General features: G+C 42.4%; 1 protein-coding gene across 15 annotated transcripts in view; it reads left to right on the top strand.

Moving 5' to 3' along the window:
- PTK2 (protein tyrosine kinase 2) overlaps positions 1-21,209 on the top strand; it is a 253,726-nt gene that overhangs the window by 26,780 nt on the left and 205,737 nt on the right. For 11 of the 15 annotated variants that reach the window (XM_027077985.1, XM_027077983.1, XM_027077984.1 and 8 more), the window contains exon 2: positions 3,887-3,983. The exons of the other annotated variants lie outside the window; for them this stretch is intronic. The gene's annotated coding sequence lies outside the window, so the exon portion shown is untranslated. The remainder of the gene's footprint in view (positions 1-3,886; positions 3,984-21,209) is intronic. 15 annotated transcript variants of the gene reach the window in all.

Genomic DNA, 21,209 nt, shown 5'->3' with positions numbered 1-21,209 from the left:
CTGCCACTAACTGGAGTTTTTTTGACCTTAGCTTTGGTTTTATTTAATAGTGTGTCGGTCCTGAGGCTGCAGAGCTGAAAGAGGCTGCCATTGTCCCTAGAATCTTGCTGTTTGGGTGGAGGGAGAGGCTGACAGATCGGGTAGGATTTAACATTCACTCTAGTAAGCATGTTAAACCAGAAGCTACACCCCAAGGGTCCTTGGGGACAGGGCCATGTCTCCCCTGTTGACTGATGCGTATTCCAGTGCCCGGTACCATGCATGGCATGTGTCAGTCACTCCAGAGATCCCTCTGTCAGTGATGGGATGCTGGGGGAGTGCAGGAGAGAGGGACGTGGCTCCCTCCAGGTGTGCATCCTGGTTCAGCCAGGGCAGGAATATCCAGGTGGAGGGACCTGCAAATGGCATAGAGGTGTGAGGGAGGGCACATGTGTTCTGTAAACTGGAAGTAGCTTACCTTTGCTGGAGTGTAGGATTCCTAGGAGACCGATGTTGAGAGATGTTAGGACTCTGGAGAGTTAGATTGGGCTTGATCAATAAGGGCCTCATGTCATAACGTGCAGAAGCCAGATTCCCTAACGCCCAGGCTGACACTTTTCATATTACATAATGCATGCCGTGTCAAAAAGCATCATCATGTCTCGGGGTACCAATCCGTTAGTGATAACTTGCCTGTTGAAATTCTGTAAGCCGTTGGTGAACTTTTCATCTTTTGGGGAGGGTGAGGATATAGAATAAATATTTGTTTTCTCAGGAATAAAAATAGTTTAGACTCTTGAAGGCCAAGCAAAGTCTGTATGTCTTTGACTTATAGTTCGCTAGAAGCATGCCAGGTATGTAGAGTAGGTACTCAGTACGTGAATAAACGCAGAAAGATCCTTGCTCTCATGTGCACTGCTGTAGCAAGCATTACACTGGGTTTGGGAACGTGATCGCTGAGAAATGGCCCTCTACAAGGTCTCCAGGCCAGTGAGGGGCAGAGAGAAGCAAGTCATTGGTGATGGGACAGTAGGTGAGTACGTTGTAGAGAGACGCACAGGGTAAGTGTGATGGATAGTCACCTTCCTCTGACCACTGAATCCCGTGTTCTTAGTTCTTTTTATGCCTGCTGCTTATTTTCCCCATACTTTCCGATAGCCTTTTAGTAAATCTTCCACAAGGTCAGTCACATAGACTTCACATTCTCTTTCTGGGATACGATTTCCTGGAGATCTCTGTTTTCTTCTTTTCTGAGCTGGTTGCTCCTTACGCCTTTTCCTATGGTGTTGCCCCTGGACGTTCCTTTGCTCTCATCCTTTGGCTTTTCTTCAGAGTTGAGTTTCATGTTTGTGGTATCGCTTGTGTGTGTGTTTCTTGACTGACTTCTTCGTTTGGGTGGTGCACACCATACAGAGGTGAATCACTTTAGAAAGGTGGTCCAGTGTCTTTGGGCAGGTGCGGCAGCCTTCCACATTCCTTTCTCACGAGCCACGTTGCTCCGACTGTCCTGTCCTGCCGCGCAGCTCCCGTTCTGGAATCTCCTTTCACTGTCGCCCTGGAGATGCCCTCATCTCTGCATCGACGTTCGTGTTTGTCCATGGCTTCCTCCTACTTTGTTATGCTCACATTTTGGTGGAGGACTTGCTCCAGTGGCTTCCTGAGGTAGGACGCTTAAGAGGCAGAAAGTTGGAGAGTGAGCGTGATGGAGAAGGTGATTGGTGGTGTGGCCAGTGTGGAGTTCTGTGTTGGCATCGCTCTGCTCCGTTGCCTCCTGTGCGCCATGTTACTGGTTTTCAGTTCAGAAGCTTATTCTAATTTTTTATTCTTTGTATGTAACTTTTTTCTTTCCATCTTTAGAAGCTTGTAGGAATTAAAAAAATTGTCCAAGTCTTTTTAAATGGCATGAAGTGTGGGTCTCTTTTCATCTACTGTTCTGCTTGTCTAGTGGGGACCTTCATTCTGGTAACTTTTATCCCTCAGCTATGGGAAAATGTTTTCAAGTTATTGTGCTGAAGATTTTCTCCCTTCTGTTTCCTTGTTCTGTCTTTCTGGAAGTCTTGTTATCCACAACTTGGGTGTTATAGACAAGTTCTGTAATTTTCTTATACTTTCACTCCAGTATACTTTTCTTCCCACCTTCCCTCCCTCCCTCCCTCCCTCCCTCCCTCCCTTCCTCCCTTCCTTTCTTCCTTCCTTTTTATTTTGCTTTCAGAGAAATGTCTTCAATTTGACTTAACCTTCTTCTTTAGTTTTTTATTTCTGTGCTAAGCTTCTTTAATATCCAAGAGTACTTCTTTTGTTCTTTTAAAAGAACATCCTGTTTTTTTTTTTTTTTACACATCTTTATTGGGGTATAATTGCTTTACAATGGTGTGTTAGTTTCTGCTTTATAACAAAGTGAATCAGTTATACATATACATATGTTCCCATATCTCTTCTCTCTTATCACAAAGCAGAGCTGATCTCCCTGTGCTATGCGGCTGCTTCCTACTAGCTATCTACCTTACGTTTGGTAGTGTATATATGTCCATGCCTCTCTCTTTCTTTGTCACAGCTCACCCTTCCCCCTCCCCATATCCTCAAGTCCGTTCTCTAGTAGGTCTGTGTCTTTATTCCTGTCTTACCCCTAGGTTCTTCAAGACATTTTTTTTCCTTAAATTCCATATATATGTGTTAGCATATGGTATTTGTCTTTCTCTTTCTGACTTACTTCACTCTGTATGACAGACTCTAGGTCTATGCACCTCATTACAAATAGCTCAATTTCGTTTCTTTTTATGGCTGAGTAATATTTCATAGAACATCCTGTTTTTGTTTATTGATTGTAGTGTCTTCTTATCTCTAGGTTATTGATTGTATAGTTTCTGTTTCTTTCAAGTTATTTCCCTCCTTGCTTCCTTCCCTCCCACCCTCCCACCCCCGTCCTTCCGTCTGCCATGGACTGGGCCTTTTGACTTTTACATCAGGATATTCTGGGTGGACCATTTGTTGGGGAATCCCCAGTGTATCTTTAGGTCTTTCTCCTTGGCCTGAACAGATTCCCCAGACTCTTATCTGTAGAATTCTGGGGGCTGAGTGGGTGGGTGGTGGGAAGCTGAAGCATCCACCGTTGAGTTATGTACGCTGATGAAGTCCGCCTGTGTTAGTGCAGCTGGACAGGGGGACTTCAGTCCAGAGACCACGGAGTGACCGTCCAGTCTGTGTCAGAGATGGTGTTGAGGTTCTGGCTGTGGCTTAAGCAGCTTCACCTGCTCCTCTGTGTTAGGCCTCCACCTTCCTCACCCTCAGTTGGCTGCACGGGTGCTGCCAGTTCTGAGTCTTCTGGGATACCGATGTGTAAATGGAATTGGGTCTTAGTTTTTTCCACTGCTGGCTTAGCATCTGGCTTTCTTGGCCTGCTGAGTCATTTACTATGCTTACAATCTTTCATAGTTTCCGTTTCCTCCAAGTTTTTTTTCTTATTTTGTTTTGGTTTTTATCTTCCATGTGAGAAACTTTTCTCACAGCTTCCAGAATTCCCTTTCTTTTTCTCCTTTCAGTTCTGCCTGAGGTATGTTTTGTTTTTAAAATTTTTTTATATCTCTTTAGTGTGGTTTTGGTGGGAGAGGATGAAATAGATGTATATATTGTTGGTGATCTTACCCTGAACTTATTCGCTAACTTTGTGACTCATTAATATATGCTTCTTGGTATGGTTTAATAGTTTTCAGTTTTCCACATTATTTTCTTAACTGGAATGTAGGTTTGGAGACAGGGACTTGATAACATGTTTTTATCCCTCATTCCAGGTCTGGCACGGTATGCGTGGTAGGTATTGAAGCTGACTGTGAGGGGATGAACACAATAGAGCTTTGCAGAAGTGGTAGTGAAGACGATTTTATAAACACACGTTGTCTTTTCTTGTCAGGTTCTTTCTGACCGCTATGGAAAGAGGAAAGAGAAGCTAGGAGTATTTGTAAATCATCGTTTGACTCCGTCACAGAGTTATGGCGGCCTTCTGAACTGTGAGTCTGATTCTCTTGCCACACTTGTGTCTTGGTTTTTGTTTTGCTTTGATTTTTCTTTCCCCTGTCTTAGGGTTTCTTTGACACACAGTAGAAACTAACAAAAGGTAGTGAATTTTGCAGAGTAAGTGAGAGAAAGAACAGAAGTTATGTAGTACCTTCTCTGTGTAGATACTATGTATATATTTTTGCTGAGATAGTGTAATAATAATGATTAACAACAACAGTAACATCGCATGCTTTAGAGTAGTGCCTGGTGCCTTATAAACACCAAGTCATAGCTGCTGATGGGTCCTCACAATAACCCCGTGAGTGAGGTTGCTCCTCTCCTCTCCCCTCTTTCACGTTTGCATAACTTAAGTGCAGAGAGGTTAAAAGTTACTAAGCTAGCAAATGCAAAGCTGGGATTCAGACTCAGTCTGGTTCAGAGCTTGTGCCCTTTCCTCTGGTACCTGATTGTCGTGGGCTCTGGATTCAGATGGCAACTTAGCTACTTACTAACTCTTGACTAGCTACCTAAACCTAGCTTTCCCATCCAACAAACGGTGTTTTGATAGCACCTCCCAGGGTGGTGAGAGGTGTGTAAGGTGCTCAGCACTCAGAAATGTTAGCAGTTACTCCGTGGGAGTTTTCCCGTTTTAATGAGAGGAAGACTGGGCTCTTTGTAATTTGTAACTTCGGAATTTGTTTCATGCTCCACCGCTGGGAAGTTGTAAACTTGAGATTCTATCCCAGTTTGTCATTTCCAAAGACTGCTCTTTCTGGTTAGTTTAGTGGTAAATCAAGGACAGACAGTTGGTAGACGATTCATACATCTCTCCTGGGGTATTGGCATTGGTAAGCACTTTGTTGTACCAATATGTTGTGTCGGTAAAAGCCTCATGAACTTGGACTTCATGGATTCAGTATTCATGACAGTTTATAACTGTGTTGAATTTCACTTTGGCCAGTGTCCTTGTCTTGGATGTCCAAGTGGCAGGGCCCTGGTGGTTTTTCCATTTCCTTCTGAAGGTCAGCTCACTTTCCTCCTTTGTTCTCTTTCTTCCCAAGCCACTTCTGTTTCTACGGAGGCTAGGTATTAGGGAAGGGAAATTATGTCATGCAGTTTCAATTTCCTAGCAAGGCCCGTAAGTCTTACTCCTGTTTTTCCAATCCCTGCTGCTCTTTATTGGCTGTCAGAGGAGCCTCTTCTGCATGGCTGTGCCAGGTGTGATTGTGTCGCAGGTCGTGAGGTGACAGCCTTGTTTCATTCCCTCCTCCCAGTCCAGATTATATGTTTCTTCCTGTAACTGTAACATTTATTTGGGTGAAAGTCTGTTTCCTAGAGTCTTCGAAATAAAAAAGATTTTATTTCACCTCTGCATCTTTTCTGCTTGACCTGTAGGTGGTTTTTGCTAAATGCTGAATGAAGGAATATTTAATGCTTGGCACAAAATAAGTTCTCTTAGTAGATCCAAACAAGAGGCAGAATATCAAGTGTAGCTTTTCAGCAGCATTAGCGCTTAAAAATATCTCATCTTGGTACAGCACAAGACGGTTACATGAGGGGGCAGTATTTAGTAGAAGTTACTCAAAAATCTTCTTCTTGATATAATACACAGTGGAAGAAAAGCCTGACGGGAGGGTGGTGAGATGCCAGGCCAGCTCCTGATGGACCAAGAGCCTCTGCCCCAGCTCCGTGGAGCTTTTAGCACCAAGACATAATCTACTGATTCTGCGTTGGCTCTTTTTTTTTTTTTCTCCCCCAGTGTTTGAAAATATATAAGCCTAGGAAAATAACCTTCTAACCAGTGTTCCTGTAATTGTTTCCCCCAGCTCCAGACAAACAGTCAGACCACATGAGTAATTCTGGCCTCCCCCAGAGTGAGTCCAGAGCTGTGATGCTGAGGTCCAGGCCCCTGGATCTACCTGAGTGCCCCATCATAAGCCCCTGGCCCACCTGAGCCCCTGCAGAATGGCTCTGCTCCAGAAGCTGCTTTACCAGAGCTGGCTCTTGGTTCTTGCTGTGTTTTGGGGTGTTGGGCTAGAAGGCAGGGACTTGGGATGGAGGAGTTTACAACCGCAACCCTAAGAAAGCAAAGCAAAGTTTTGGAGGAGCGGAGTTGCTGAAATATGTATGGAGACCATTTTCAGGGTTAATGGTTTGTGGGAAGGTGGTAGACAGAAGGAAGGCTGCCTTGAGACCCTCTGAAGACCCCCATTTTGGAATAAAGACATCTTTTAAGCATCTCGTGCCCCCCTCCTGGAGGCCCCTGGAATCCTCTGCTTTAGACGTTTCTTTTAGCATTTGCATCCATGTTTCCTAACTATATTTCTGTACTAGTCAGGAGTCACTGATGCATCAATTTTAGAAAAAGTTACATTTTCAACTTTGCTATATAGTTAAATCACAATTTTTGTTTAGACCCATAATTTAGTTTTTAATTTTTCTTGACTTTGTAAACATTGCTCACTGTTGAGCCAGTTAATTCAGTGTGATTACGTTTCCTTTTTTGTTCAACTTTTTGTTTTCCTGCTTTCTTGGACCTCTAATGGCCACATTTTTTTCCTGTTTGCTTAATATTCTTAAGTCTGGCTAAGAGTTCTCACCTCCTCTACTAGCTCTGTAAGTAAGGCTGATCAAGTATTTTAATTCTGTCTCACCCCCGGGCACACCTGCCCTTTCCCTGCCTCCTCTGGACAGATGTTCCTCCTGCCTGCTGGGAACGGTGCCTGGCTTGAAGAACATAGGGCAGATGGGGCAGGAGCAGGGAAACAAGGTAGAAACGTTGATGGAGAAAAGTATGGTGGGAAGTGCAGAGGGAGGGGACGACTGTCTTCCTGGGGGAGCCTGCAGGGGAAGAGAAGAAGGGCTGGCTGTAGCTGTGGAAGGGCAATCCAGGTAGAGAAAGTGCAAGAATAAGCACAGAGATGGACCTAGATTGTACAGAGACTGTACATATTAACTGAGTTACAGACTCTACCCTTAAGAGATTTAAACAGGTTTACATGGGAAATGTGATTCAGATTGTTAAACGTCTGATGTAAATTTTTAATGTTGTCCTAAAACCTGAGCATAGGAGATATCAGGACACTTGAATCCAAGTGATAATCTTAAACTGTTGATTTCATGTATTGATTCATGGAAAAAAATCCTTATAGAGCACCTGTCACAAAAAATAAAATTGGCCTCTGGCTGTCCAAACCAGTCATTGGCGCCGGACTGTGCTGAAGCTACGCTCCGTTTGTCAGGCAAGAACAGGGCATTTAAGAAGCTGTCCAGAAGCTGTTCCACATTTGGCTGCACTGGGAATGTGGCAAGCAGAGTGGGTGGAAAATGTCACTGAGGTGTGTACGCACCAGTCTAATTTGTATGGCATAGCTGTAGCATCCTGGAGGAAAATAAGGCGTCCGTGATGAGGTCATGCGAGACCAAGGGTGATTAGATTAGATCCTTTTGCAAAGAAGTGTCAGTGCATTTGAAACGCTGAGGCAAAATCGTAAGAAATAAGGTCCACAGAGGCTTTCATGATTGCCAACTCCAGGGCACCTCTTATGTAAACACCTGGTAGTTTTCATGCGTGGTCGGGACCCTGCACCTGCATTTAGTTCAGTGCGTCCAGTGTGTGCACATTACCTGCTGTGTGAGCCTCCAGTTTCATACGCACAGCTCTCTGAAGAGTGCATCTTTATCTTTATCTTTCCAGTCTCACATTGTGATTCAGGAACTTCGGGTGAATGTAATAATCATAATAGCTGCCATTTATGTGTCAGTTGTTGTGTGAGTTAGAATATTATTTAATTTTTTATAGTAATTCAGGAAGGTAGCAGTTACTATTCACGTTTTGTAGATGAGAAACGGGTCTTAGAGATGTTAAGAAACTTGCCCAAGGTTTCATACGGTGGTTATCGAGTTTTCAGGTTCCTTTGCAGTAAGTCTTAGCCCTTGCGCTCCTGCATGTGGGTCGTGCTTTCATAGCGAGGAGCGTCGTGCTGCCTGCTCAACTGCCCGCGGACCTGCCCGCGGACCTGCCCGCAGCACTGTGCTTCCTTTCTGTGCTGTCAGCCACGTGTCGACCACGATGCGTGTATTCAGCGTGTATGTATCGCCCATGCTGACTTGCGTTACCACTGTATCTGCAGAGCTCTGCAGGTAGTTGCCAATCATGTGTTCCTGGCTCATGCTACGGAAAGAGTGTGGTTTCAGCAAATACTTGTAAAAATAGGGAAATTGGTCCATTCCTGTCCCTAAAAGTAGGGAGACGACTTTTCCTGTGGTTTTTACATTCAGAGTAAGGAGAGGAGGGGATTTTTTTCTTTCTACCTGTTTTGGCATATCATAGATATTTTTTTTAGCGGGGGGCAAGTAGGGTGTTGGGAATTGGGATGGTAAGGAAGCATTTTACATTTTTGTCTACTCATGAATTCTAAGTGGCTTATCAAAATATGCAAACTTTTCAGCATTTCTTCTTTGATTAACTATATTAAAAAGGATAGATGTCTCACTAAAAAGAACAAAAATTTGCCACTTGCAGCGACATGGATGGACTTGGAGGGCATTATGCTAAGTGAAATAAGTCAGACAAAGAAAGACAATACTGTATGTTATCACTTACATGTGGAACCTGAAAAAATACAACAAACTAGTGAATATAACAAAAACGAAAAAGCCTCACTGATATAGAGAACAAACTAGTGATTACCACTGGGGAGAGGGATTGGGGAGGGGCAGTATAGGGGTAGGGGAGTAAGACGTACAAACTATTAATAAAATAAACTACAAGGATATATTGTACAACATGGGGAATATAGCCAATGCTTTATAATAACTGTAAATGGAGTATAACCTTTAAAAATTGTGAATCAGGGCTTCCCTGATGGCCCAGTGGTTAAGAATCTGCCTGTGAATGCAGGGGACACGGGTTTGAGCCCTGGTCCGGGAAGATCCCACATGCGACAGAGCAGCTAAACCCGTGCGCCACAACTACTGAGTCTAGGGCTCTAGAGCCTGCGAGCCACAACTGCTGAAGCCCGCGCACCTAGAGCCCATGCTGCGCAACAAGAGAAGTCCACGCACTGCAATGAAGAGTAGCCCCTGCTCGCCGTAACTAGAGAAAGCCTGCGCGCAGCAATGAAGACCCAACACAGCCAAAAATAAAATAAATTAATTAATTAAGAAAAAATTGTGAATCACTATATTGTAACCTGTAACTTATGTAATATTGCACAGCAACTATACTTCAGTTAAAAAAAAAAGATGTCTCAATAAAAACTTCAATTGAAAAAATGGCCAAAAGGTTTGATTAGGCCTTTCATCCCCTTCATATGGATAAGAATAAGCACACAGAAAGATGCTCAGCATCATTAATCGTTGGGGAAATGCAGATGACAACCACATTGAGATACCATTGCAATCCTATTAGAATGGCTATAGCATTAAAACAGAACAAGACAACACAGGGTGACAGTGCCCAGAGACAAAGCTGTGAAGCAGTTAGAACTCTCTTGCTTCGCTGGTGGGAACGCGAAGTGTTATAACCGCTTTGGAAAACGATTTGGCAGTTTCTTATAAAGTTGAGCATATACTTATCATACAGTCCAGTAATCCTACTTGGAGGTATTTACCCAGGGGAGATGAAAATTTATGTCCGTGTGTATGAATGTTTATAGCAGCTCTATTCATAATCACTTAAAATGGCAAACAACTCGGATGCCCAACAGCTGGTCAATGGATGAGCAGGTTGTGGTCCGCCCTTACGGTGGAATCCTCTTCAGCAATAGGAAGGAATTAGCTACTGACATAGGCGGCAAAATGGGTGAATCGCCAAAGCATTGTACCAAGTGAAAACACAAAGCGCGAATATAACTTTGATTCCATTTATACAACATTTTGGTAAAGGCAAAGCTCTGAGAATAAAAATGAGGTGAGTGGTTGCCTAGGGCTGAGGGTGGGAGAGACCTGTGTACAGAAGGGCATGAGAGCACTTCTTGGGGTGATGGAAAGAGGCCGTATCTTCCATGGCCATACAACTGAGTATGTTTGTCAGAACTCACTGAACTGGAGGTTTTTCTGTATGGAAATCATACACCAAACTTAAAAAAAAAAAAAGATAGTTGACTTCTGTGTATATACATACAGATAGATACTGCACACACTTCAGCTCAACTTTTCTTTCAAGCTGGATTTAATTTTACTTTTCTGGATGAGGTATCCTGGACGTTTAAGTGAAATAGATTTTAGCATAGACACTACCTTGAAGTCCTTGGCTGATTTTTGTATGCTTATTTATTCATGACCTCTAAAGGCTTTATAACGTGGCTTGTCTTCGTATAATACAATTGTATATTACAGATGTCATGTAATTAGCATAAGTAAAAGTTGTTTTAAAAGTTAAATTATTTTAGGATTCCTTCCATGTTGTTCAAGCTCTTGTAGCTCTGGAGAAAATAGTTTTACCAGCTTTAAAAATTAATATGAACTGTTTCCTCAGATTGATGGGACAAATTTATTTTATTTTTAAAATATTTATTTATTTATCTATTTGGTTGCACTGGGTCTTAGTTGCAGCAGGTGGGCTCCTTAGTTGCAGCAGGCGGGCTCCTTAGTTGCGGCTCAAGGGCTTTCTCCTTAGTTGCGTCTTGCTGGCTCCTTAGTTGTGGCATGCGAACTCTTAGTTGTGGCATGCATGTGAGATACAGCTCCCTGACCAGGGATCGAACTCGGGCCCCCTGCATTGGGAGCTCAGAGTCTTAACCACTGCCCACCAGGGAAGTCCCGAGACAGAGTTAATTATGCAGTCTTCATCTCTTTTGTTTGGTCAGCTATAATTGTAGGGTACAGTTAGTTATATTTTACACTGCTAGAAATAATAAGAACGTACACAGAAAATAATACACATTAGCTTTACTGAACTTAAGACTTAATTGTGACTGTAAATACACTTTCTTAAAAGTATGTAAGAGAGTTACTTGTTATTACTTTGTGGTGCCTTTTGATGTCCTCCAGAGCTGTTATTTAGCACTTTTCCCCAATAGGCCCTTGCTTAAGAAAGGCTTGTATAGGGCAGGGAGGGAAATTAAAGTGGAAAGTTGTGTGTGTATTTTAATTTTTATTTAAAAATAAAAGTTTGTTTGACTTCAGAAAATAAGAAGGCCGCTATTTTAAATGATGAGCTCTTCATGATTTTAGGATGGGAGGATACTCCACTGTGTGGTTATAATAGAATCAGTGATAAAATGAGGCTGGTTTTTGTTCCTTTATTGCACGTGCCCCTCTGTGTTTGAGACCCACCTTACTCTTCCTTAGAGATGTAAACCACTGGGTGCCCAGACCTGCTCACCGCAGCCCCTGCCTGCCGCCCTTTGTATGGTGAGCATACTCCAGAGATCTGCTAGTAGCCTTCTTGATAGCATATTGAGGGACAGAAGAGAGATTGGAATTGTTCTGCTTACATTTTGTTGTCTGGCTCCACCCCTGTGTTTTTCTCTGGAACCTGCACTAACTTAACCCTGGTTCTGCAGTCTGAGAAGAGGGCTGGGATGCTTCTTACAGTTAACGGTGTTTCTGGGTGCTGTCAGTGGTCCATTTGTGTGGATGCGGGCGGGCAGTTTGCCGGGTGCTCCCTCTGGTTGGGATCATGTGTCGTTGCTGCACCACACGTGTGGAGTGTAACTGCCATGTACAGTGTCTTCTAAGAGGTTTCAGTGTGACTCACTGTTCAATTGAAAGGTTATTGTATATGCAGAATAGAAAAAAAATAGTGGAGCGTACACTTAAAAAATATGTAACCATATTTATTATATTTTTCAAAAGGATACTTAACAGGTCTTCTTAAACAAAATGTACTAAAAGATATTAAACTCAGTTTTATCTTTTCTGGGTGACGGGATCTGCGGTATGAACACTTGTCGATTTCAGTACGCAATGACACAACTTTTGCCTTTTTCGTCAATATCATACCACTAGGTTGGCGCCTCTGAAAGCCCTTCCAGCATCCTTTCTAGTTTGCTGCTCCTTGTTTTGTTTTTTAAATTTTTAAAAATTGAAGTATAGTTGGGTTACAATGTTTCAGGTGTCTAGCATGTTTTGTTTTTTTAAATGAAAAAATTTTTTTTTTTCATGGAAAAGTTGTAAGATGCAGTATAGGGAACTCCCAAATACTGTACTTCACCTAGATTCACCAAATATTAAATTAACATTTTGTTACATTTGCCTGCGTGCCTTCCCTACCCCATCCCCATTTTCCTCTTCTCTCCCTCCCCATCCCTCCCTGCCCTCTCTCTCTGTCCCTCCATATATATATGTGCACATACACACACATATATTTACTTTTTTTTTTTTACTTTTTTTTTTAAAGAGGTTTCTCCACAATGCTATCCTTTTTTAAAAAATTAATATTATTTTTGGCTGCATTGGGGCTTCATTGCTGCGCACGGGCTTCCTCTCGTTGTGGCGAGCGGGGGCTACTCTTCATTGCAGTGCGCAGGCTACTCATTGCAGTGGTCTCTCCCATTGCCGAGCACGGGCTCTAGGCGTGTGGGCTTCAGTAATTGTGGCACTCTGGCTCAGTAGTTGTGCCTCGTGGGCTCTAGATCACAGGCTCAGCAGTTGTGGCACACGGGCTTAGCTGCTCTGCGGCATGTGGGATCTTCCCGGACCAGGGCTCAAACCTGTGTCCCCTGCATCAGCAGGCGGATTCTTAACCACCGTGCCACGAGGAAAGTCCCCATATATTTAGTTTTTACCAAGGCCTTTGAGAGTAGGTTGCAGCCATCACGCCCTTTATCCCCTTAAATACTTCGGTGAGTATGTGCTAAGAACAATATGACCGTAATATAATTCATATAATTATCAAATTTACAAAATTTAACGTTGCCTTTGCAACCCAAACACTTATCAAAATGTAGACCATTGTCGTTTTGTTGTTGAACCCAAGTTCGTGTGCCCAACTTACTGTGAGGCCAAACAAACCAGAACGTTGGAATTTGAAGAACAGAATGGTGTATTGCAGGACCAAGCAAGGAGACCAGGCGGCTCGTGCTTAAAAGACCTGAACTCTCCGGTGGTTCTGCTAGTACCCTTCTTGATAGCATATTGAGGGACAGAAGAGAGATTGGAATTGGAAGAGTTTTTATAGGTAAAACTCAGGAGGAGGGCTGCAAGGTGTGTAACCATCCTCTGATTGGTTGGTGGGGAGGTAAAAGGGTGGTGTTCAAGGAATTTCAGTCATCAGTCTTCTGCTTCCAACCGGTCTGGGGTCTATGTGCTTCTGCTCAGCCTGAAGTTAACATCTTCCACCTGGGTGGGGCCCTTAGTTCGTGTAGAAGCAGTCAGAGATCTGTATCAGATTGTTAGGTATATCCCTTGAGGAGGAACCAGGATCCTGGTTTATCATTGCATTATTCTTTCTTTCTTTTTTTTAATATATAAACTTATTTATTTTATTTATTTATTTTTGACTGCGTTGGGTCTTCATTTCTGTGCGCAGGCTTTCTCTAGTTGCGGTGAGCAGGGGCTACTCTTCATTGTGGTGCACGGGCTTCTCATTACGATGGCTTCTCTTGTTGCCGAGCACAGGCTCTAGGCACGCGGGCTTCAGTAGTTGTGGCATGCGGGCTCCGTAGTTGTGGCGCAAGGGCTCAGTTGCTCCGTGGAAATGTGGGATCTTCCTGGACCAGGTGTCGAACCCGTGTCTCCTGCAGTGGCAGGTGGATTCTTAACCACTGCGCCACCAGGGAAACCCCTGCACTGTTATTTCTTGACTGCTCTTCCTTTGTTTCTGCATTCCCTCACTCCTCTAATTGGTAACTGTTGGAATCTGCCCTTTGGAACTCAGGGAAGGTCTAGGAGGCTGAAACCTTTCTTACAAACAAGAAATGGGGGGCACAGAAAGTCCCTCCATGCTCACAGTCCCTGCCCCAGCACCCTCCCCCGCCCGCCCAGCCCGAGACAACTGCTGTTTTTCTTCCACCTCAGATCAGTTTTGCCTGTGCCTGTCGTAGGATTTCATGTCAACAGAATTGTATAGTATGAATGACTGTGTAAGGCATTTTTTAGCACAGTGTAGTTGAGATTCATCTATGTTGTTGTGTAATTCGTTCCTTTTTATTGCTGAGTAGTATTTCCTTGTATGAGTCTATCATATCTTGTCTATCCATTCTTTCTCGGTAGACATCTTTATTTTTGAAGAAATTTTTGCTGGGTGATGATGTTTACTTTCAGCTTGCTGATGAACTTGTTGTCCTGTCGTCCTCTGGCTCTTTGTGCAGATTTCTGAAACTTATTTTCTACAACTTTTTCATCTCTGATACTCTGCCTTGCAATTGTCAGCTTGACTCAGCTTCCCAGAACTTGAAATTTTCTCTCCTCAACTTACTGAAGCTGCAGTGCTCTGCTTCGATTCCCCTTCCTGTACTGTTGTCCAGGGTTGCCTTCAGCCAGACAGAGGGTTCAGTGGGGATCACAGGCCTGCCTTGCCCGTTGTCTCAAGATCTGAAAAGTTTCCTGGATTGTGTCTATTTTTCTATTTGTTTACCATTGGAGGGCATTTTCCATACTAGTTACCCTTTCCTGGCTGAAGTGGACATCCCTAGGTCAGTGGTTTTTTGCGGTATGCGGGCCTCTCACTGTTGTGGCCTCTCCCGTTGCGGAGCACAGGCTCTGGACGCGCAGGCCCAGCGGCCATGTCCCACGGGCCCAGCCGCTCCGTGGCATGTGGGATCCTCCCGGACCGGGGCACGAACCTGTGTCCCCTGCATCGGCAGGCAGACTCTCAACCAGTGCACCACCAGGGAAGCCTGGTCAGTGCTTTTTAATGGCACACAGCTCATGTGCTGTACTTCTAAATTTTCTGGTAAATAATATGATAAAATTGTACTTGTTTTAATATTAGCTTAGCTACTGATTTTACTACCTACAAAATCTCAAGTAATTTCCATTTTGACAGAGAGAAGCCTATTCTTTCTTTTGTCAAAACTTTCATTTTATTTTATTATACTAATATAAGACATTTGGTTTATTCTGCATTGTGTTTAATGCAAAGTAGCATTTCTTGGCTGTCTTACCAAATGCTGTGTTGTTTGTCATAAACACAACTGTTAATCCCCACTCCTTCAAGCAGAGGTCATTTTCTTCCAGTCACTTGCCCACTGTCAGCGATGGGTAGTGTAGTGAGCAGTGGGCGAAGCTGGGACTGGTGAGTGAGCGGGAGGAGAAGGGAGACGCTCGAGGGCTGTTCGTTGGTCAGCACACTGCCGAGCGCCCGCTGTGACCCAGCCCTCTGCTCTGCACTGCTGAAGGTCAGTTTTTCCCTCTGATGTTGCAGATGATTGGTTGGAGATTTGGAATCATTTTTGGCTCTTCTTCTAGTTTTTGTTGTACATTTTAGTAACTCAGTCTCTCCCTTTAAAAAATATCTTTGTTAATTTGTGAAACTGAGATTAATAGTACAGTGTATTTCTTTTTTTTAAATAAATTTATCGTATTTATTTATTTTTGGCTGCTTCGGTTCTTCGTTGCTGCACACAGGCCTTCTCTAGTTACGGCAAGCGGGGGCTACTCTTGGTTGCGGTGTGTGGGCTTCTCATTGAGGTGGCTTCTCTTGTTGCGCAGCATGGGCCCTAGGCCTGCAGGTTTCAGTAGTTGTGGCACATGGGCTCAGTAGTTGTGGTGCATGGGCTTAGATGCTCTGCAGCATGTGGGATCTTCCCGGATTAGCACTTGAACCCATGTCCCCTGCATTGGCAGGTGGAACTCCTAACCACTGAGCAACCAGGGAAGCCCCAGTGTAAGTATTAAAATAATTTTTCTTTACGTAAGCCTTTGTGAAGTGACATATCATGAAATGAAGAAATGTGTACATACTACATAGTTTCTCTCTACTAGTGACAGCTGCTTTGAAATACAATAGCCTCGTAGAATGATGGTGTTTGGGTGTATTTATGACATATGCCCATAACCTCTGTATGACATATGACATAGGACATACCCTAGAACGAGGGGTGAATGTGACTTAAAGGCACCATGGCCAGAGTATTTCCTTTTTTTTTTTAATTTTTAAATTTTATTTATTTTTTTATACAGCAGGTTCTTATTAGTTATCTATTTTACACATATTAGTGTATATATGTCAATCCCAATCTCCCAGTTCATCCCACCACCACCCCTGCCCCCCCTCCCCCCTGCTTTTCCCCCTTGGTGTCCATACGTTTGTTGTCTATGTCTGTGTCTCTATTTCTGCCCTGCAAACCGGTTCATCTGTACCATTTTTCTAGGTTCCATATATATGCGTTAATATATGATATTTGTTGTTCTCTTTCTGACTTACTTCACTCCGTATGACTGTCTCTAGGTCCATCCACATCTGTAGAAATGACCCAATTTTGTTCCTTTTTATGGCTGAGTAATATTCCACTGTATATATGTACCACATCTTCTGTATCCATTCGTCTGTCAACGGGCATTTAGGTTGCTTCCATGTCCTGGCTATTGTAAATAGTGCTGCAATGAACATTGGGGTGCATGTGTCTTTTTTTTTTTTCGATACGCGGGCCTCTCACTGTTGTGGCCTCTCCCATCGTGGAGCACAGGCTCCGGACGCGCAGGCCCAGTGGCCACGGCCCACGGGCCCAGCTGCTCCGTGGCACATGGGATCCTCTCGGACCGGGGCACGAACCCGCGCCCCCTGCATCAGCAGGCGGACTCCCAACCACTGCGCCACCAGGGAAGCCCGCATGTGTCTTTCTGAATTATGGTTTCCTCTGGGTATATGCCCAGTAGTGGGATTGCTGGGTCATATGTTAATTCTGTTTTTGGTTTTCTAAGGAACCTCCATGCTGTTCTCCATAGTGGCTGTATCAATTTATATTCCCACCAACAGTGCAAGAGGGTTCCCGTTTCTCCACACCCTCTCCAGTATTTGTTGTTTGTAGATTTTCTGATGATGTCTGTTCTGAGTGGTGTGAGGTGATACCTCATTGTCGTTTTATTATTTTTTTAAATTTATTTTTATTTATTTTTTGAACTTATTTATGTATTTATTTATGTATTTATTTATTTTTACATCTTTATTGGAGTATAATTGCTTTACAATGGTGTGTTAGTTTCTGCTTTATAACAAAGTGAGTCAGTTATACATATACATATGTTCCCATATCTGTTCCCTCTTGCGTCTCCCTCCCTCCCACCCTCCCTGCACTGGCTGCACTGGGTCTTCATTGCTGTGCACAGGCTTTCTTTAGTTGCGGCGAGTGGGAGCTACTCTTGGTTGCTGTGTGCGGGGTTCTCATTACAGTGGCTTCTCTTGTTGCGGAGCATGGGCTCTAAGTGCGTGGGCTTCAGTAATTGTGGCTCATGGGCTCTAGAATGCAGGCTCGGTAGTTGTGGCACATGGGCTTAGTTGCTCCATGGCATGTGGAATATTCCCAGAGCAGGGCTTGAACCCGTGTCCCCTGCATTGGCAGGCAGATTCTTAACCACTGTGCCACCAGGGAAGCCCCTCATTGTCGTTTTGATTTGCATTTCTCTAATAATTAGTGATGTTGAGCAGCTTTTCATGTGCTTCTTGGCCATCTGTATGTCTTCTTTAGAGAAATGTCTATTTAGGTCTTCTGCCCATTTTTTGATTGGGTTGTTTGTTTTTTTATTATTGAGCTGTATGAGATGTTTATATATTTTGGAGATTAATCCTCTGTCCATTGATTCGTTTGCAAATACTTTCTCCCATTCTGAGGGTTGTCTTTTCGTATTTTTTGTAGTTTCCTTTGCTTTTCAAAAGCTTTGAAGTTTCATTAGCCCATTTGTTTATTTTTGTTTTTATTTCCATTACTCTAGGAGATGGATCAAAAAAGATCTTGCTGTGATTTATGTCAAAGAATGTTCTTCCTATGTTTTCCTCTAAGAGTTTTATAGTGTCCAGTCTTACATTTAGGTCTCTAAGCCATTTTGAGCTTATTTTTGTGTATGGTGTTAGGGATCGTTGTAATTTCATTCTTTTACATGTAGCTGTCCAGTTTTCCCAGCACCACTTATTGAAGAGACTGTCTTTTCTCCATTGTATATCCTTGCCTCCTTTGTCATAGATTAGTTGACCATAGGTGCGTGGGTTTTTCTCTGGGCTTTCTATCCTGTTCCGTTGATCTATATTTCTGTTTTTGTGCCAGTACCATATTGTCTTGATTACTGTAGCTTTGTAGTATAGTCTGAAGTCAGGGAATCTGATTCCTCCAGCTCCGTTTTTTTTCCCTCAAGACTGCTTTGGCTATTCAGGGTCTCTTGTGTCTCCATACAGATTTTAAGATTTTTTTGTTCTAGTTCTGTAAAAAATGCCATTGGTAATTTGATAGGGATTGCATTGAATCTGTAGATTGCTTTGGGTAATATAGACATTTTCACAATACTGATTCTTCCAATCCAAGAACATGGTATATCTCTCCATCTGTTTGTATCATCTGTAATTTATTTCATCAGTGTCTTATAGTTTTCTGCATACAGGTCTTTTGTCTCCCTAGGTAGCTTTATTCCTAGGCATCTTATTTTTTTTGTTGGAATGGTAAATGGGAGTGTTTCCTTAGTTTCTGTTTCATATTTTTCATCAGGAACGCAAGAGATCTGTATAGGAATGCAAGAGATTACTGTGCATTAATTTTGTATTCTGCAACTTTTACCAAATTCATTGATTAGCTCTAGTAGCTTTCTGGTGGCATCTTCAGGATTCTCTATGTGCAGTATCATGTCATCCGCAAACAGTGACAGTTTTACTTCTTTTCCAATTTGTATTCCTTTTATTTCTTTTCCTTCTCTGCTTGCTGTGGCTAGGACTTCCAAAACTATGTTGAAAATAGTGGTGAGAGTGGACATCCTTGTCTTGTTCCTGATCTTAGAGGAAATACTTTCAGTTTTTCACCATTGAGAATGATGTTTGTTGTGTGCTTGTCGTACATGGCCTTTATTATGTTGAGGTAGGTTCCCTCTATGCCCACTTTCTGGAGAGTTTTTATCATATATGGGTGTTGAATTTTGTCAAAAGCTTTTCTGCGTCACTTGAGATGATCATATGGTTTTTATTCTTCAATTTGTTAATGTGGTATATCACATTGATTGATTTGCGTATATTGAAGAATCCTTTCATCCCTGGGATCATGATCATGATCACTTCATCATGGTGTATGGTCGTTTTAAGGTGTTGTTGAATTCTGTCTGCTAGTATATTTTATTGAGGATTTTTGCATCTATATTCATCAGTGATATTGGTCTGTAATTTTCTTTTTTTGTAGTATCTTTGTCTGGTTTTGGTATCAGGGTGATGGTGGCCTCATAGAATGAGTTTGTGAGTGTTCCTTCCTCTGCAATTTTTTGGAAGAATTTGAGAAGGAAGGGTGTTAGCTATTCTCTAAATGTTTGATAGAATTCACCTGTGAAGCCACCTGGTCCTGGACTTTTGTTTGTTGGAAGATTTTTTTTTTTTTTTTTTGCAGTACGCAGGCCTCTCACTGTTGTGGCCTCTCCCGTTGTGGAGCACAGGCTCCGGACGCCCAGGCTCAGCGGCCACAGCTCATGGGCCCAGCCACTCCGCGGCATGTGGGATCTTCCTGGACCGGGGCATGAACCCGTGTCCCCTGCATTGGCAGGCGGACTCTCAACCACTGCGCCACCAGGGAAGCCCTGCTGGAAGATTTTTAATCACAGTTTTAATTTCATTACTTGTGATTGGTCTGTTCATATTTTCTGTTTCTTCCTGGTTTAGTCTTGGGAGGTTATACCTTTCTAAGAATTTGTCCATTTCTTCCAGGTTGTCCATTTTATTGGCATAGAGTTGCTTGTAGTAGTCTCTTAGGATGCTTTGTATTTCTGTGGTGTCTGTTGTAACTTCTCCTTTTTCTTTTTTTTTTAAGTGACTTTTTCTTTTTGAATTTTATTTTATTTATTTTTTTATACAGCAGATTCTTATTAGTTATCCATTTTATACATACTAGTGTATATATGTCAATCCCAAACTCCCAATTCATCACACCACCCCTCCCACCCCCTGCCATCCTTTTTCATTTCTAATTTTATTGATTTGAGTCCTATCCCTCTTTTTCTTGATGCGTCTGGCTAATGGTTTATCAATTTTGTTTATCTTCTCAAAGAACCAGCTTTTAGTTTTATTGATCTTTGCTGTTGTTTTCTTTGTTTCTATTTCATTTATTTCTGCTCTGATCTTTATGATTTCTTTCCTTCTGCTAACTTTGGGTTTTGTTTGTTCTTCTTTCTCTAGTTCCTTTAGGTGTAAGATTAGATTGTTTATTTGAGATTTTTCTTGTTTCTTGAGGTAGGCTTGTATTGCTATAAACTTCCCTCTTAGAACTGCTTTTGCTGCATCCCATAGGTTTTGGATCATTGTGTTTTCATTGTCGTTTGTCTCTAGGTATTTTTTGATTTCCTCTTTGATTTCTTCAGTGATCTCTTGGTTATTTAGTAACGTATTGTTTAGCCTCCATGTGTTTGTGTTTTTCTCATTTTTTTCCCTGTAGTTGATTTCTAATCTCATAGTGTTGTGGTCAGAAAAGATGCTTGATATGATTTCAATTTTCTTAAATTTACTGAAGCTTGATTTGTGACCCAAGATGTGATCTATCCTGGAGAATGTTCCGTGTGCACTTGAGAAGAAAGTGTAATCTGCTGTTTTCGGATGGAACGTCCTATAAATATCAATTAAATCTATCTGGTCTATTGTGTCATTTAAAGCTTGTGTTTCCTTGTTAATTTTCTGCTTGGATGGTATGTCCATTGGTGTAAGTGAGGTGTTAAAGTCCCCCACTATTATTGTGTTACTGTTGATTTCCTCTTTTAGAGCTGTTAGCAGTTGCCTTATGTATTGAGGTGCTCGTATGTTGGGTGTATAAATATTTATAATTGTTATATCTTCTCCGTGGATTGATCCCTTGATCATTATGTAGTGTCCTTCCTTGTCTCTTGTAACATTCTTTATTTTAAAGTCTATTTTATCTGATATGAGTATTGCTACTCCAGCTTTCTTTTGATTTCCATTTGTATGGAATATCTTTTTCCATCCCCTCACTTTCAGTCTGTATGTGTCCCTAGGTCTGAAGTGGGTCTCTTGTAGACAGCATATACATGGGTCTTGTTTTTGTATCCATTCAGTGAGCCTGTGTCTTTTGGTTGGAGTATTTAATCCGTTCACTTTTAAGGTAATTATCAATATGTATGTTCCTATTACCATTTTATTAATTGTTATGGGTTTGTTT

The sequence above is a fragment of the Aethalodelphis obliquidens genome, unplaced genomic scaffold, assembly GCF_003676395.1.
Source record: "Aethalodelphis obliquidens isolate GAN/ISIS:26980383/991018 unplaced genomic scaffold, ASM367639v1 scaffold41, whole genome shotgun sequence".
In the NCBI taxonomy this organism is placed as follows: Eukaryota; Metazoa; Chordata; class Mammalia; order Artiodactyla; family Delphinidae; genus Aethalodelphis; species Aethalodelphis obliquidens.
Note: the sequence above shows the minus strand (reverse complement) of the source record. Positions and strands in the feature narration are given on the sequence as shown.